Raw genomic sequence first — 17,569 nt, 5'->3', positions numbered from 1 at the left:
ATCTAATACCATCATGATTCATAGTTTCCATGTTGTGAAGTTATTGGCTCCCTCAAGAAAATCCTCAATTCTGATTGTGCTAGTCATTTTGAAAGATAAATTTTGATAAGTTAAAGGTATGCAATCTAAATTCTCATGTTTAATTTTAGGTCTCTTAAAATCATGTCTTTGATATAATGTAAATGATTGAACTTTTATTAGATTGTAAGTTATTTAATTTTACCACTAGTTATTGATTACAATTTTACTCTTGTATCTGTATATTAAGGATTATTAATATTGTAAAATATTATTTATTCTACAATATATGAATCACACTATGTTATTGAATACGATCTGCATGTAATATCAATCTCCAAGTATGAGTGTTAGTCTGACTGACTACATAGGTGCATTGATCTGGAAGTGCAATACTGATTAGAATGCAAGAAAGAAATGTAGAGAAATATAAAAGGATATTGATCTATTGCAAGTAATAATCATTTATTGACTTTGATCTCAACTCTACAATCATTAATTTACATATATATTGTATTCAATAGATGCCTCTCAAGATAGGTCATGAGATTTCAGTACCAAGAGTCATGATTTTCTTATGTATTTAGTTAGTATCAACTAACTAATCTGATCACCTACAAGATCTAATTAGTGAGTTAATACTAATTAATTATAACTGTTATATATTAGGAGGCGTATTTGATCGATCTACACTTGTAAAAGTACAAAGTTGTGTCACCTTTCATGTTCACTTATCAGAATGATTCAATTTGAGTATTTCTATCTAAAAATCAATTTTGTCCAAACATATGATCTAGATAAATTCATTCTAGCTAAGTTATATATGGTCTCACACTTTTCCAATTGGAAATGTCCATTAAATACATGTTTTGTACTAGTTTGTATCCAATTACTAAAGAAATACAATTATTTCAAAAAAGTAGCATTTCAATAATTCTTACTTTTTTTATGATATTCTTTTAATAACATATAAACACCATTTTATAGAGCTCAAAGTCAAGAATTTTCTCATATAGAGTTTCTAGTGTTTTAATTAGATATAGTAGATTTTAATTAAAAAATTCTACAAGCACGTATTTTAACACTCGAAAAGATGTTAAGTTTGAGAAAGAAAAAAATATTAAATCATATAAAAAAAATTAAAAATTATATGATGTTCTAGAGGAGAGAGTCCTCTTTTAGAATGTATAATTTTTCTTTTGGTTAGAATAGATTTCTTTTGAAAAATGTGGTGGGAGATGAAAACTATTGATTTCAGGGGAGTTGAGATTTGAATCATTACAAAGGAGCAAATATAGGTCTAAAGCTAACTTTTATTTTTTATTGTTCTAGCTTTATATATTATCTATAACATAGTCTGAGATCAAAGGGAAATAAGTTTATTTCCATCTAGTTTTGTGGTGGGAACTAGACCCCTAATTTTGAGCATTTTTCAACAGCTAAAAAATTATCTATAAAAACTAGGAAAATATATCAATTCTTATTCCAAATAATTATAAAAAATTATAATCCTTAACTTCATCCATTTCTACAGATTTCATTAGTTTACTTCATTTTCAAATTCAAAATAATAATACCAATTTTATGTCATTGAAGGTGAACAATTATACTTTTGTTAGCATTTTCCTTTACAAAAGGGTGACATTGGTTTGTGCTTTCCCAAGACTATCACACTTGATATTGAATGTATATATATGCATAGTATTTTATCTCAGTTTGATATGATTGTACTTGGTCAATATTAAGACATATTATCAGTTTGATTATATATATATATATATATATATGTATGTGAGTGTATGTAAATATATACTTACATACATATACATTTTACAGTCTCATTAGATCTAACCAATGTTGTTCAATAACAAAATGACACAAAATCCTATGCAAATGGTATTCTTGAAAATGAAACATGTTTCTATGAATGGAGGTAAAGGAAAAGGAGGCAATTATCCCTATAATTACATACCATTAATCCCTATATAGTATGAAGGACCAATCAGAAAATTGGAAAGCTTATGCAAAAAAAGGATGAATGAGGATCATTGATTGTGATCTAGAAACTTCTTTAGGTAGCTATATAATATGTGTTAAAGATCCAATTTGATAGAATTTCAAATTGAAGGTATGCTTGTATGAAAAACTAATGAAGAATTAGTAAGTTATGAAGGAGTAAGTCTAACGATCTGTGTAATAAGGAGATATTGCAGATCGGTAATAGTGAGGTGATTAGATATTGGAAAGACAAGATCTATTATCAACATTTTAGTGCACACTGAAGGATCAGGGTATTGTTACATTCTAATTAGTGTATCAATTGAATCTCTTGAAAAAGTGGTCCTTAAAGGCCTAATGCAAATCTCCTAATAGAGTGCTCACTTAATTGTGATGTTAAATCCTTTTGTAAAGGTAGACCTAATAGGCTTGTATAGTTTTAGCAGAGTAGACTCCTTACATGGTAGATCATCAAAAATGATCAAATTGTAGCTGTACTAGGCAATTTTTTACTCTAGTAATGAAGATGTTGTAGGTGTTATCACCACTGTTGTTTTACCTTGACCTTGGAGGGTTTTTGCAATACCAAATCTTCTGTCAAATATTATTTACTTGTTTATGTGTTTCATTCATGCTAATAGATTATAGATATTTTATTACATGTTATTACACATGATTGCATGACTAATTATCCATAAGGTTAAAAGGTTAATGAAGTGTGTGGTGAATTAAGTTTTATATGGTTTATGATTTAAGTAGTAAAACATTTTGGAGATTCTTATTCAGCCTATGGCCCCCCTCTTAGGATCTCACTTTCCCATTAGATTTCCAACAACTCAAACACCCATCACCACTTTTTTTACTCCAAATGATGCAAACCCATCATTATAGAATATATCTATAGGTACCTTTTGAATCTATAGTATACAAAATATAACTCCTCATTTAGATTCTAAAAAGAAATATTTTTCCCTTCTATCTCCTGCTTGCACCTTACAATGAAACCGTAGCTTCTAAATGAAATTAATGTGTACTTAAGTGCATGAAAATAGGAAAATATGAATATAAAGCATAGATATGAAAATAAAAGTGAAATTGTATGAAGAATTGAATGGCTAAAAATTGTTAGCCATCTTCACAACTCCGTGGTGTTTTGAATGTTTACTTGAGTATTGGATTCCATTTTCTTCCATGGATGAATCATAGTGACATTTTCCTTTTCCTTGTAATCTCTCTATGTCAAAATGGGGTTTACACTAGAGCTTCTTCTTGACCTTGCACAATTTTATTTAGGCCTTAGCCTTCCAAATCAAGAAAATGATGGTGTTTTATAGTAGTTTAGAGATGAAATTCTACAACAATTATTTAGAGTGAGTGGAAAAGTATTTTAATTTAAAATTGTCCAAAGAATTTGGAAAATTAATGCCTATAGGTGAGGTCAAATTTCACATCAAATTTTAGAGACACCAATCATGAGAAGTTCCCCCACGTCTCAAATGTAGATTTTGATCAATATTTCCAAAAGATATAACTATGAAAAAATAATTTAAGATCATATGGTCAAAATAAGAGAGCGGGACCAACACACATAGAGTTGAGGTCTTACCTCATTTTTTACATAAGAAAGAGATAGAAATTATGAGTACATAATAGATCCTATCCAAATTTTTCCTAGGTAAGAGAGTGGGAAATTGAACCAAGTGTGTGAAAAATGCAAGTGTGCAATGCAACAAAGCTAAAGAGAATCTTTAAAATCACTAAATTGAAGTTCATTCAATTTAGGATGGTAGAAAATATAAATTTCTTTCAATTAGGATTAAATAAGAATTATAATCTAGACATGGTTACATTACTAGTAGTGATCAATATAATTTAAGGTTTAGTATATATTATGCAGGCTACTTTCCTTTTGTTTAAAAAATAAAATAAAAAATTAAGGTTTATTTTCTAGAAATGGTTAACTTTTATTTATTCCTAATTTTTTTCCTAAATTTATATTTTTATAATATTAATTTTGAACCATCACTTTGCATCTTTCATGAAGATAACATGGTTGAATGTCCATATTTTCTAAGATAAAGTTTTTAAAATGTATGTTTTAACCTCAAGATTTAAGAAATTGGTTGATTATATATCAAAAAAGAGAAAGAAATTGATTGATTATTTGTAAAAGTTTATGTGTGTGGTTCACTTTAAAGGGTCACGGATACTAGTTTTTTGTTTTTTTGTTGAAATTACTTGAATTTTTTTATTATAAATTGATAGTCTCAAAATAAAATTAGCAATGTCAAAACATAATTGAGTATGGTGGTCAATGAACTCCATCATGAAAATATTCTTAATTTAAGTTATTGCATTCGATGTAAATATGCATCTACATGAATCATCTAACATTAAATGTAATACAAATTGATTATTTATGCATTTCATACATTCTTAAAATGGACTAGTCAATTGAAGTGCATTGTAATGAGGCTTATGCACAAATTCTTATCATTTATAGTGCCACATTCTTTTGTTTTCAATTAAGGGTTAAATAAGGTTTTTATATGGGACACAAAACCACAAAAGTCTTTACAACACAAGAGTTAAAGTTGATCAAAAAATTAGTACTAGAACAATAGCCATCACCCCCAAACAACTTGCAGCAACAAAAAACCTAGCCAATCAGCCAAAACGAAGAGCCTACCCAAGCATCAGAAATCAAACAACTATTCCCTAAACACAAAAAAGCCAAAACTTGACCTAAGATGAAAATCTCCTTTTTGAATTAGATTGAGGAAAGATATGCTAATGTGTAGTGTGATTTTTTTTTCTAAGACATAATTTAGTGGAAGTCTATATGCCACAAACAAGGATTTTAGGGTTTATTTGAGAAAAATAATTTTGATGAAGACATCTTAACTATTTAGCATGAACGATTTTTTGAGAATTTCATTTTAAAATTGAAGTTTATGTCAAAGAAGACTTGAAATTATGAAAAGATAACTAGAGAAATACAAAATTTGTACATGGAAGAGCTAGGACACATAGAACACATAAAGAGATAGAATATGGAGTGTTAAAGAGATATATATGGCACATAAATAAACATTGCTTTTTTACATTCCTTGGTTGTGGTTGGAAGGTGTGACAAAGGTTAGTTTTGTGAGGACATAAAGGGCTCAAAAGAAGACAATACATTTGTCTGAATGAGGGTGAAATTGGAGGTAAGGAAAGTGGTAGGAGGTCAAGGGGATGTTGAATAAGTGGAAACCATATTTTAGAGTAATGGTGCAAGTGTTTCCTTTTATCTAGTAATGAAAGACATGGATGATGATAGAGGAGGCAACTCAATTCTTTTAGGAAAAGAAGCAACATAGATTGAACCCAATAAGTAAATGAAAGGTGAAGTTGTAGTAGAGAAAAAAATGCAGGAGCAAACAAATAAATGTGTGTTCCATGGGTATCAAAGAAGAAAAAACAATAGAGATAAAATTATCTTACTATTTTTTTATTGTGTAGGCAAAATGTTATGAGCAAATTTTCTACATCAGTACTACAATGACCACATTTAATATATATATAACACAATTGGCATAACCCTTATAGCCTTCAAAGAAACAAATGCTATTAATTTTATTAATAATGTTCAAGTATAATTTAGCCCTACTTTGAAGATAAACGTGAAATGTTCTTAACACATATTAATGTGGTTAAACCTACCTATATAGCACTATTGATATAACCCTTACAACCTTCAAAGAAATAAATGCTAGTAATTTAATTAACAACATTCAAGTATAATTCAATCCTACTTTGAAGATAAATGTGAAATGTTCTTAAAACATATTGATGTAGTTAAACCTACCTTAATAAGAAAAAATAAATATACATCCTACTTGTACACTACTTTTATCCAGTTTTGTCTTTCATCTCCCACATATTCTTTTGTTACCTCTAGTTTAGTTTGCTGGGTAGAAAAGATTGAATTGTACACATGCAAATACATTGATGATGTAGCAAATTCTATTTCAAACACATAAATACAAGAGAAGAGTTGTTATCTTCTCACAAACATGCCCGTACATAGATAACTCTCATGATGGTTAAGGTGGTCCAGCAATATTAGAAGTACAGTTGATAGTTCAACACAGATAGTAGTAAATAATAAATATCCTTCAGATGCCTAAAGATGCATAGGACATTCTGTGATTACTCAAACTATGCCTAAAGATGTGTAAGCCCACAAGACCATGATAAGATATTACTACCTAAGGCTGGGCATGTCACCGACTTTAAAAGACACCATGGAATGCAGCGAAGGATAATATTTATCACCAAATGCAAGTGTCAAAGCTTCTTCCAATTCTTTCACCACAACGCTCATTTTGGATCTATTCATTGACTCCGTTTCTATGCACATGTATGCTACCTCTGCTACTTTCCAAGTTGATTCTATGTCATATTTGCCACCTAGCAAAGAATCCATCACCTTTGCTAATTTGCCACATGAAAGCAACTTGTGTGACTGATGCAATTTTTTTTTTCAATATGTTTTTAATGAACGTACCTTAAAAATGACTAAAAACATTGAATTGGGCATCAGATAGATGGATTACCGATTGTACTATTCCCTCCTTGGGTGATACTCCTAAAATAATCTCTAGTAATACCACTCCAAAATTGTAGACATCGCTCTTCTCATTTAATGATGATGTGGCGAAGTATCTGCATAAATGATTAACATTTTAAACTACAAAAACTAGATGAACAATATATTGAAGAGTACTTAAACTATGAATATTTAAGAAAAAGAGGAAATGTTATGATGTTGAGTGAAATACTCAAGATCAAGATAGCCCAAGGTCCCTTTCACTTCAGTTGGTGTATATCCAATGGAACTCTCTACCAGTTTTGAAATGCCAAAATCAGCTAGCTTGGCAGACATCTTGTTATCCAACAATATATTATTACACTTTATATCTCTGTGTATGATTGGCGGATAGCAACCTCGATGCAGGTAGAGAAAACCTGCAAAAATGGTTGAAATATGATCAGATTTACTTTTTCCTAAAAGCAAATACATATCAATCAACTGCCGCTGCCATAATCACCTTACCATTCGTTGCTTGCCAGGCAATATTTAATCTTGCATGCCAATCAAGTGGAGTTTTCAATTTGGCTGCGCCTGCAAATGATGTAAGAAAAAAAATCCCAGTATAAACTTTTTTCTTTCATGTGTAGGTGAGTTCATATTAACTTAAGACAAGGTTCAACAAATACCATATAGATGATCGGTTAATGTTCCACACGGCATGTATTCGTAGACCAATGCCATTATGGTTTGTTTGCAATACCCAATAAGATTTACAAGATTCCTGTGATATATTCTTGACAGTATAGCTACCTGTAACACAAAATATTCCTTAATTTGGGGCCGACCGTATAATAATTTATAGAATTAACTAAAATTGAGTTTCACAATTTATTAAATCTGTTTAAGAGTGCCAACCTCAGTTTGGAATTCTTGCTGGCCTTGGTTAGAATCAGTCTTGAGTATTTTGACTGCAACCTCAAATCTCGAAAGTCTGCCATAAAATACAGATCGAAAACTTCCCTTACCAATCAGCTTGGAATAGTTATCGGTAGAAGTTGTAATATCTCCCTCTGTGTATTCAATAGCTAGCCTGTGATGGTCATTTTGATTATTTTGACCCGAGTTAGAAAAGATGAAGAAAACTTATTTAAGGTGTAAGAAGGAAGAAAAAGGAACAAAACTTTCCCATTTAAATTACAAACACTAAAGTTGGACTTGTTTTTTTCATTGAACAGAGCGGATAAATACCTCCAAATATACGTTGCATTGATAGATTTGGATTAGGTGTGGTTGAAAATGGTTGTGATGCGTGTTTCTTCCTCCACAGAAAAATTCTAGAAAGGATGACAAAAACAAACACCATCGAACACCCAATCGAAAGTCCGATCACCCAGCCTTTGATTTTGTGACTGCTTGTCGAAATATTATTCTGAGGATCAACACTACATGGTACAAGTTCATAGTAGAGATTTCTGTGAGTTAGTAGCATATTAGAGATCATACAAGAGCATAAAAATCTCATCCTATTGATGGATTGTCTAGGATAAAATCAAAATCTTATAGAAAGGCAAAAGAAAGTCGGTATATCAAAGGTACAAGGATGATCTAACCAATCCTTTTAAGATAGTTCCCTCCAATTTATGTGAGAAATACAAATTAAAATTTAAACTTAAACTCACAACCCTAACCGTAAAAGCTTTGCTCGGCATTTAAAAGTTGTTTGGCACATGAAGGTGCCGAGTGCCAGTTTTACTCAGCACTTGATGGTGATGAGTGACAGGTTGCTCAGCACTTGAAGAAAAGTGCTTGGCATAGGAAGGTGCCAAGTGCCAAATTTACTTGGCACTTGCTCGGCACATGAAGATGTCGAGTGACAGGCAACAGGTGGTTAGTGAACTCGGCAGAAAAAGGAGCTCGATAGCAATAGATGCCGAGTATGCTCGGCTCGAAAAGAAATGCTCAGCAATAATAGATGCTGAGTGAGTTCGGCTCCAACTAAGAAATTATAACTTAAGAGATTTCAACATGAATGCATTCACCATTAAAACTAGAGAGCCAAAGCTTTAAGCTTTCAACCAAACTTGTCAAATGCAACATACAAGGGAAGATCAATAGATTCAAGTATGCTTGATTTCTTTCTATTCAATCTTTCATTAAACTATTACAAAATTTGGGAGCATTTGGCTTCAACCAGAAAACCCTAAAATAACCCTAAACTGATAATACTTCAAACTTCAATAAACTTTAAACCTGCAACTCTAATGGCTGCATACAATGGTGCTTGGACCAATCACTCCTTCAACAGGACAAATCCAAACAACAACAAACTTACAGAGTGAACAAGTAACCACGTGCAACTGCAGGCACAAACTTCCTTCCTTCTTCCTTCTCTGCTCAGCTCTGCAACTTCTCTCTGATCTACTTGATCTCACTGAATAAAAATGAATGTAGAAACATTCCTTTTGTCTTCTGACCTGAAATGTTTTTCCCTCTCATTTCTAAATTCAAAAATCTCACCTACTGCATTAATGTTTTCTATCTGTTCTGTTGGTTGTCAGGTGGTAGGTGGGCGTTTGGCTCTAGGCGCAAACGTCAACGCTGCATTAAGTTTTCCAACACTCCCCCTTTGTCCCGACCCAAACACAACAAGGATCACAGCTGATCCACATCAACTACACCAAGACACTATCTTAGGTGTACAAAAGATCCAATGCCTAATGGCTTGGTGAAATTATTTACTAGCTACTGCTCAGACTTGCAAAAATTCATTTTGATATCCCCATTCTCCACCAACTCTTTGATGAAGTGATATTTGATCTCTATATGCTTGCTTCTCCCATGGAAGACTGGATTCTTGGAAAATGCAATTGATGAGATGTTGTCACAATAAATTGTGGTTCCATCCTCTTGCCTTTCATTCAAATCTATCAAGATCCTCCTTAGTCAAATTGCTTGACATGCTACTGCATTTGCTGCTATGTATTCAGCCTTTGCTATAGATTGAACAACAATAGGTTGCTTCTTGGATGCCCATGAAATTGCACCTGATCCCATATGAAACATGTATCTGAAAGTGCTCTTCCTATCATCTAAACTTCTAGCCCAATCACTATCAGTATAACCAACCAACTTGAAATTATTTGCTGCAGTGTACAATATTCCAAATCCCTTGGTACCTTTCACATACCTTAGGATCCTCTTTCCTGCTTGCCAATGGGAATCCGTTGGTGTTTTCATAAATCTAGAAATCAAACTTATTGCATGCATTAGGTCTGACCGAGTTGTAGTCAAATACATTAAACTTCCAACCATACTCTTGTATAGTGTTGGATCCACTCTCTTGCTAAAGTCTTCCTTGCTCAACTTCAAACCTATTGCTGTTGGTGTGGGGGCTGCCTTACTATTCTGCATTTTAAATCTCTCCAAGATCCAACCTGCATACTTTTCTTGAGAGATGAATATGCCATCATGCATTTGTTTTACTTCTATGCCTAGAAAGTATTTTAAGAGACCTAGGTCTGTCATTTCAAATTCACTTTTTATTGCCTCTTTAAACTCACCAATTAGAGCCTTATCATTTCCAATAAAAATCAAGTCATTTGCATACAAGACAACAATCAATACATTACCATCTGCTACCTTGATGTAAAGAGTGGGCTCACCATTGCTTTTGCTAAAGCCATTGCTCATCAAATATGAGTCAATCCTACTGTACCATGCCCTTGGAGCTTGCTTGAGCCCATAAAGAGCTCTCTTCAACCTATATACTTTGTTCTCTTCACCTGCAACTTCATAACCAGGTGGCTACTCCACATACACTTCTTCTTTCAATACACCATTAAGGAAGGCCAACTTCACATCCATTTGAAATACCTTCCACTTGTGCTAAGCTACAATTGCTATGACAACATGCACGGTTTCCATTCTTGCAGCTGGGGCATAGGTCTCATCATAATCTCTTCCATACTACTATTCGTAGCCCTTGACTACTAGCCTTGCCGTATGCCTATCAATCTTGCCTTTAGCATTGCATTTGGTCTTGTAGACCCATTTCACTCCAATTGCATTCTTCTTTGGAGGCAATTCAGTTAGCTCCCATGTCTCATTTCTTTCTATGGCATCTATTTTCTCATCCATGGCATTACACCATTTCTTCTCCTTAATAGCTTCGTCAAAATATACTAGATCACTATGAGAAAATAATGCAAAATTAACACTCTCATCATAATCTTCATACCTTTCATCTTGGTATATCTCCCTAAGACTCTTGGTCTTTCTTGGTAACAGGGAGGAGAGTGTGGGATTAGAATCTTCATTGCTGCTGCATTGGTGACTAGCTCGGTCTTCACTGGTACTCGACACTGACACTCGATCATGCCTAGAGGAGCTCGGCAATGTTTGAATCTGCTTGCCTTTTCTTCTATTTGCTCCTTCTTGTTGTTGTTCATCAGCATCTTCTTCACTCATAATTGGTACTTTACTTGAAGTGCTTGGTGACTCATCAATTTGTCCATACTAAGACTGATTTTCAAAAAATTCCACATCTCTTGAAGGCATCATCTTGTTGTTCAATGGGTCATACAATTTGTATGCCTTTGATTCTAGGCTGTACCCTATGAAAATGCATTTCACACCTTTGTCATCAAATTTTTGCCTTTGCTCTTTAGGCACATGTGCATATGAAACACATCCAAACACCCTTAAGTGTTCAACTATCCATCTTATTCGTGACCAAGCTTCCATTGGAATTCTATCACAGACTGCCTTTGTAGGACACCTATTAATTAGGTAAACTATTGTTGCCACAACCTCTCCCCAAAATTCAGTTGGGAGACCTTTCTCTTTCATCATGCTCCTTGCCATTTCAACAATGGTCCTGTTCTTTCTTTTAGCCACTCCATTCTACTGTGGTGTATAGCTAGCTGTGAGCTCTTTCTTAATGCCATGTTTCCTACAAAAATTTACAAAAGAATTGGAGGTATACTACCCTCTTCTATCTGATCTAAGGACCTTGATATAGTGTCCACATTCTCTTTCAGCCTAGGCTTTCAATTCTACAAATTTATCAAATGCTTCAGATTTATTCTTTAAGAAATACACCCATGTCCTATGACTGAAATCATCAATGAATGTCATGAAATAAGTACTCCCCCCAATGGAAGTAATTTGCATAGGATCGACTAGGTCAGTATGCACTAACTCTAATGGATATCTAGCCCTCCTAGAATTTCCATAATTAAAGGGAAGCCTATGTTGCTTACCCAAAATACAAGCCTCACACTTGTCACATGAATTTCCTACATGTGGCAAACCTTCTACCATTCTTTTATTTGATAACAAATTTAAACCAGCATAGCCGAGATGACCATACCTGAGATGCCACAACCGTGAAGGGTCTTCAATCACACTCCTTAGAGCTGATTGTGTGTGAGGTGCAGCACAAACTTGAGATGAGAAACATGTCTCAATCCTCAAGGAAAACATTTTGTTCTTTGTCATTTGAACTGCTGGAAGTAGGTTCTTACTCTCATCTTTTTCATGAATGATACAACTATCGTTCTCCATCAACACTTTGTATCCATTTTGAATGATCTGACCAATGCTCATCAAATTGTGCTTCATACCAGGGGCAAAATACACATTTTGTATTTCCCTTTTCTCACCTTTCTTGGTGTGGACCATAATAGATCCTTTGCCCACAACTGGTAGGGTTCCATTGTTACCCATCTTAATCTCTGATTTGAAACTCTTGTCAATGAATGAAAACAAGGTTTCATTACCACTCATGTGGTTGCTACATCCACTGTCGAGGTACCAAACCTCAGGGCTTCCTTCTTCACCAAAATTACACATGATGAAGGTAGTAGCATTGGGTCCACTTCCCATGTTCACATCAGCCACATTTGCTTGTCCTGACTAATCATTCTACTTCTTCCAGCATTTATTTGCATAATGCCCATATTTATGACAGTAGTAGCATTCTACATTACTCTTATTTGAGTTGTAGTTTTTCTTACCTCCTCTTGAAGTATTTTGTGAGCTACTTGCTCCATCTGCTCTTCTTGAGCTTTCTGCTGTAGCATTCTTTTGTCCTCCATTACCTCAGCCTCAGCCTCTGGAGTTCCTGCCTGAGCCATTTCTTCCTCTCCCCCTTACTCTTGGATTTGACTGAGCCTTGAATGCTTTCTCTTGGGTAGAAGAAGATGTGGATCTATTGATCCTATGCTCATGGGTTTGAAGAGAACCCATCAACTCATCCATTGTCAAAATAGTGAGGTCTTTTGCCTCTTCTATGGTCATGACCTAATGGTCATATTTATGAGGTAAAATCCTCAATATCTTCTCCACTATCCTTTGCTCTTGATAGTCTTCTCCATTTGACTTCAATTGGTTAATCACATTGGAGGTCCTTGAACTAAAGTCTGCAACTGATTCATTTTCCTTCATTTGAAGATTCTCAATCTCCCTCCTTATGTTCTGTAGCTTTACAGTATTAACTTTATTAGTTCCCTTGAAGTTCATCTCAAAGATATCCCATGCTTCCTTTGCATAATTTTTTGCTGCAATCTTAGGGAATATAGACTCTGTCATTGCTGCTTCAATCAAACTTAGTGCTTTTGCATCTTTCCTCCTTGACTCTTTCAAATGAGTCTTCTGTGAATTTGTGAGGGTAGCTTACTAAGTTGGATTAGTCACATCATCGAATCTATTGACCACAAACTCTCACAAATCATTTGCAACCATAATAATTTTCATTTTCTTTGCAAATGTATCATAATTTTGTCCATTAAATGATGGTGGCTGCTGCCATATCTTTCCTGCATCTCCTGCCATGATAAATATCCCAAGAAAAAACAAATTCCCTAACTCACTTTGGATGTGGGGCCTCAAAGCTCTGATACTATGTGAGAAATACAAATTAAAATTTAAACTTAAACTGACAACCCTAACCCTAAAAACTTTGCTCGACACTTAAAAGTTGTTCGGCACATGAAGGTGCCGAGTGCTAGTTTTACTCGGCACTTGATGGTGCCCAGTGACAGGTTGCTCAGCACTTGAAGAAAAGTGTTCGGCATAGGAAGGTGCCGAGTGCCAGATTTACTCGGCACTTGCTTGGCACATGAAGGTGCCAAGTGACAGGCAACAGGTGCCGAGTGAACTCGGCAGAAAGAGGATCTCGGTAGCAATAGATGCTGAGTATGCTCGGCTCCAAAAGAAATGCTCAGCAATAATAGATGCCGAGTGAACTCGGCTCCAACTAAGAAATTAGAACTTAAGATATTTCAACATGAATGCATTCACCATTAAAACCAAAGAGCCAAAGCTTTAAGCTTTCAACCAAACTTGTCAAATGCAACATACAAGGGAAGATCAATAGATTCAAGTATGCTTACTTGCTTTCTATTCAATCTTTCATTAAACTATTACAAAATTTGGGAGCATTCGGCTTCATCCAGAAAACTCTAAAATAACTCTAAACTGATAATACTTCAAACTTCAATAAACTTTAAACCTGCAACTCTAATGGTTCTATACAATGGTGCCTGGAGCAATCACTGCTTCAATAGGACAAATCCAAACAATAACAAACTTACAGAGTGAACAAGGAACCACGTGCAACTGCAGGCACAAACTTCCTTCCTTCTTCCTTCTCAGCTCAGCTCTGCAACTTCTCTCTGATTTGCTTGATCTCACTGAATAAAAATGAATGTAGAAACATTCCTTTTGTCTTCTGACCTAAAACGTTTTTCTCTCTCATTTCCAAATTCAAAAATCTCACCTATCGCATTCATGTTTTCTATCTATTTTGCTGGTCATCAGGTGGTAGGTGGGCGTTTGGCTCCAGGCGCAAACGTCAACGTTGCATTAAGTTTTCCAACAATTTATTGTCCTGTAAATATCTTTTTACCCAAAAAACACAAGCCCAATAAGAGCGCTCATTTGAAAAGCACAAGTGCTGGTTTGATGTGGGGAACCAAAGAAGACATGCTATAAAGGTAACCATAGATAGTGTAATTGACAAACATACATTTGATTTAACATTCGAAGCTTCTCCAATGATGTTGGGATTTCTCCGATAAGTTGATTGTTTTGCAGTTGTCTATTGTCAGGGCAACAAAATCGAGTGCAAGATTAGTAAACAGAAAGAAAAAACTACCCTTTTCCATTAAAACAAGGTATTTCAGATGGGTGCAAGTAACAGAGATCTTATAGTGATCTAAGGTTCTTTAGTGAACTGAGGTCCAGAATATTACCAGACAAATTGTTATTTCCTAGCAGCTATAACCAATGATATAGAATTAGTGTAGCACAGTGACACTGTATTCAACAATAAAATTCTACCCAAACTGAGTTACCAAACACTTACCAGCTTTTGTAGTGCTGTTAAGTCCACTATATTTGAAGATATTGTGCCTTTTAGATTCATGCTTATTAGATCTCTACAAAAAGAAACAAAAAAACATCAAATCACACGCATTAATAGCATAGGATATATGTTCGAATGAATTTTTAAAATACAAGGTAAGGTAATTTACATGATAATGACTCGCGGAGGGTCGTCTTGGCTGTAGGTAATCCCTGTTGATGAATATTTAGCTGGTAAACATGGCTCCCCTCCACTCCAATCGTCTAGAACATTTATTGCCTTTGCTATTTTTTTGATTGCAACCACTGAACTCCCACAATTGGAGAAGACATTATTAGCGTATATAATATCTAGAACTAATACTATAGACAAAACAATAGAGACTGGGAATGGACTACAGAAATTCACCATCTCCAGAGTATTTAGTTGTCCGGGTCTCAAGCTTTCTATACATTTCTGCTCCATTTATGAAGGGTCCCAACTCCAATAAAGAACTAGGTTGCAGAATTATTTTAATGGGCTCGGGATTGTCAAGCTGTAAGTCTTTATTTGCTTGGTAGCATTCCAAAAACTTAAGCTCTATGAAATTTGATATTTGGTATTTTTTAATGAAGGCAGAAAATATCCATGTGAGGTTTGTCTGGTTGAGGTTGCAGAAATAAAGTGAAAAAGAGGAAATGCCTGGGTGAGAGAAATGCCAAAATATGTCTGAATTAATAGTCAAATTGGCGACTATTTTCATTGCAATGACAGTCCTTGAGAAGTTAGCCGGTGGTTTATTCACTAACTCCTTCCCTAATGAAGATGTCTGATCATCATCAGCGATAATATAGACTGTACTTTCAGGTGCTCCTGTTGATGACCACTTGCGGTCAAATGGATCATCTGGGTACCTGCGAATTGCCACGATAACTCGACTCTGAATAAGATGAGTTCTGATATATGCACCCTTCTGTCTTCGAATTTTAAGTAGGGTCACAATGAGCAAGAATAGGTTTGTGCCAAAGTTTCATATTAACTAGAAATTAATGCACAAAACACTTACTCTAGGGAGTCATAATTAGATGTATCGAAGTATATGCGATTTGGTATGACATCTAATGCGCTCTTTTTGAAATTGGTTGAATTGTACATAGAATATTTCAGTGGGCGAAGCTCAATGCTTGAAATGAAAACAGGATGATTTTGTTCTGTCTGATTATTGCGGGCAAGGCATAGACTCAGCCTATCGCTTTTGGCGGCCAAGATAATCTCATAATAATTATATGTTTCATTGTCTACATCGGATAGGTCGACATTCGTCTACTTGATTCCCTCGATAAGTAAATCAAAGAATCTTTCCAAAGGAGGTGAATACTCTGGAGAAAATGATGCTCTTACCAGATAATTCTGTTGGAGTTTCACAGGGATGAGATGACAATATTTCTTTACTGCCAGGTTCAAAAAATAGGCGAGAGTCCAAAATTGCACGGCGAAGTTATCTGTTGTGCTCGTCGTCCAAACGCTACGAGTTTTAATGAAAGGGGCATCCAAAATTCAGAGTAGGTCATTGTTGTCAGTTTGATTATCGATGGCGCCACAGTTGATGTTGAGGAAGCCTGAACAAAAGACACAACATCATGTAATTAAAATTGCAAGATTGAAATCATGTAAGAAAAAAAAGGACGTTACCATCTGGATTGGAGCGTGTGAAACTCAACAATCCAACAAAATTTGCAATGAGCAATAGCCAGATACTTTTGAATTCCATGGCAGATATCTTTCCAACCTGTTAAAATTGGATAAACAAAATCTATCAAAATACAATTGTAAGAAGGAATTCAAAGTTGGTAATGAAAATAGAATCTTAAAGGAAATTTCAGCTCGCTGCTTAGTGAAGTGCAACTTTGGCCCTGCCTAATTCTGCATTCTATGGCGCATCACGTCTATATATAGACTCTTTTCCAAATCTGTGCAAAATGTTAAGGGAAGAATTAAGTTTGGGAATTAAACTTTTTATATAAGAATTGAGTTTAGTGTGATGTTTAAGTTGTTCTTAAAAGATTAATATTTCAACCATAGATTTAATTAATTAAAGTCATACTAATAGATTAAAATAAAAGTCTCTTACAGAACTACTCTTAAAACAAAATTTTAAAATAATTTTTTTCAATTTGTTGGTCAGTCTTATTCTCGGATTTGCATTAAAATTGCTACACATCCTAAGATGTCATCACTATATCGGATCAAAACTTTCGAGATGAAATGACAGCAATTATATATCACATTAAATTTTTACTTGACTTTTTTGTGAGAAATACAAATTAAAATTTAAACTCACAACTTAACCCTAAACCTAAAAAATTTTGCTCTGCACTTAAAAGTTGCTCGGCACATGAAGGTGCCGAGTGCCAGTTTTACTCGGTACTTGATGGTGCTAAGTGGCAGGTTGCTCGACACTTGAAGAAAAGTGCTCGACACTTGAAGGTGCCGAGTGACAGGCAACAGGTGCCAAGTGAGCTCGGCAAAAAGAGGAGCTCGGCAGCAAATGCTGAGTATGCCCGGCTCACAAAAAAAATGCTCGGCAACAATAGATGCCGAGTGAGCTCGGCTCCAGCTAAAGTTTA

The 17,569-nt window shown here is 34.6% G+C and overlaps 1 pseudogene; it reads right to left on the bottom strand.

Moving 5' to 3' along the window:
* Nucleotides 1–6,265: 6,265 nt before the first annotated feature.
* Nucleotides 6,266–16,716, bottom strand: LOC149561110 (putative LRR receptor-like serine/threonine-protein kinase At1g67720; annotated as a pseudogene).
* Nucleotides 16,717–17,569: the final 853 nt, after the last annotated feature.

Source organism: Cupressus sempervirens, chromosome 4 (assembly GCF_028749045.1).
Source record: "Cupressus sempervirens isolate cs-2001-9-10 chromosome 4, ASM2874904v1, whole genome shotgun sequence".
NCBI classification, from domain to species: domain Eukaryota; kingdom Viridiplantae; phylum Streptophyta; class Pinopsida; order Cupressales; family Cupressaceae; genus Cupressus; species Cupressus sempervirens.
Note: the sequence above shows the minus strand (reverse complement) of the source record. Positions and strands in the feature narration are given on the sequence as shown.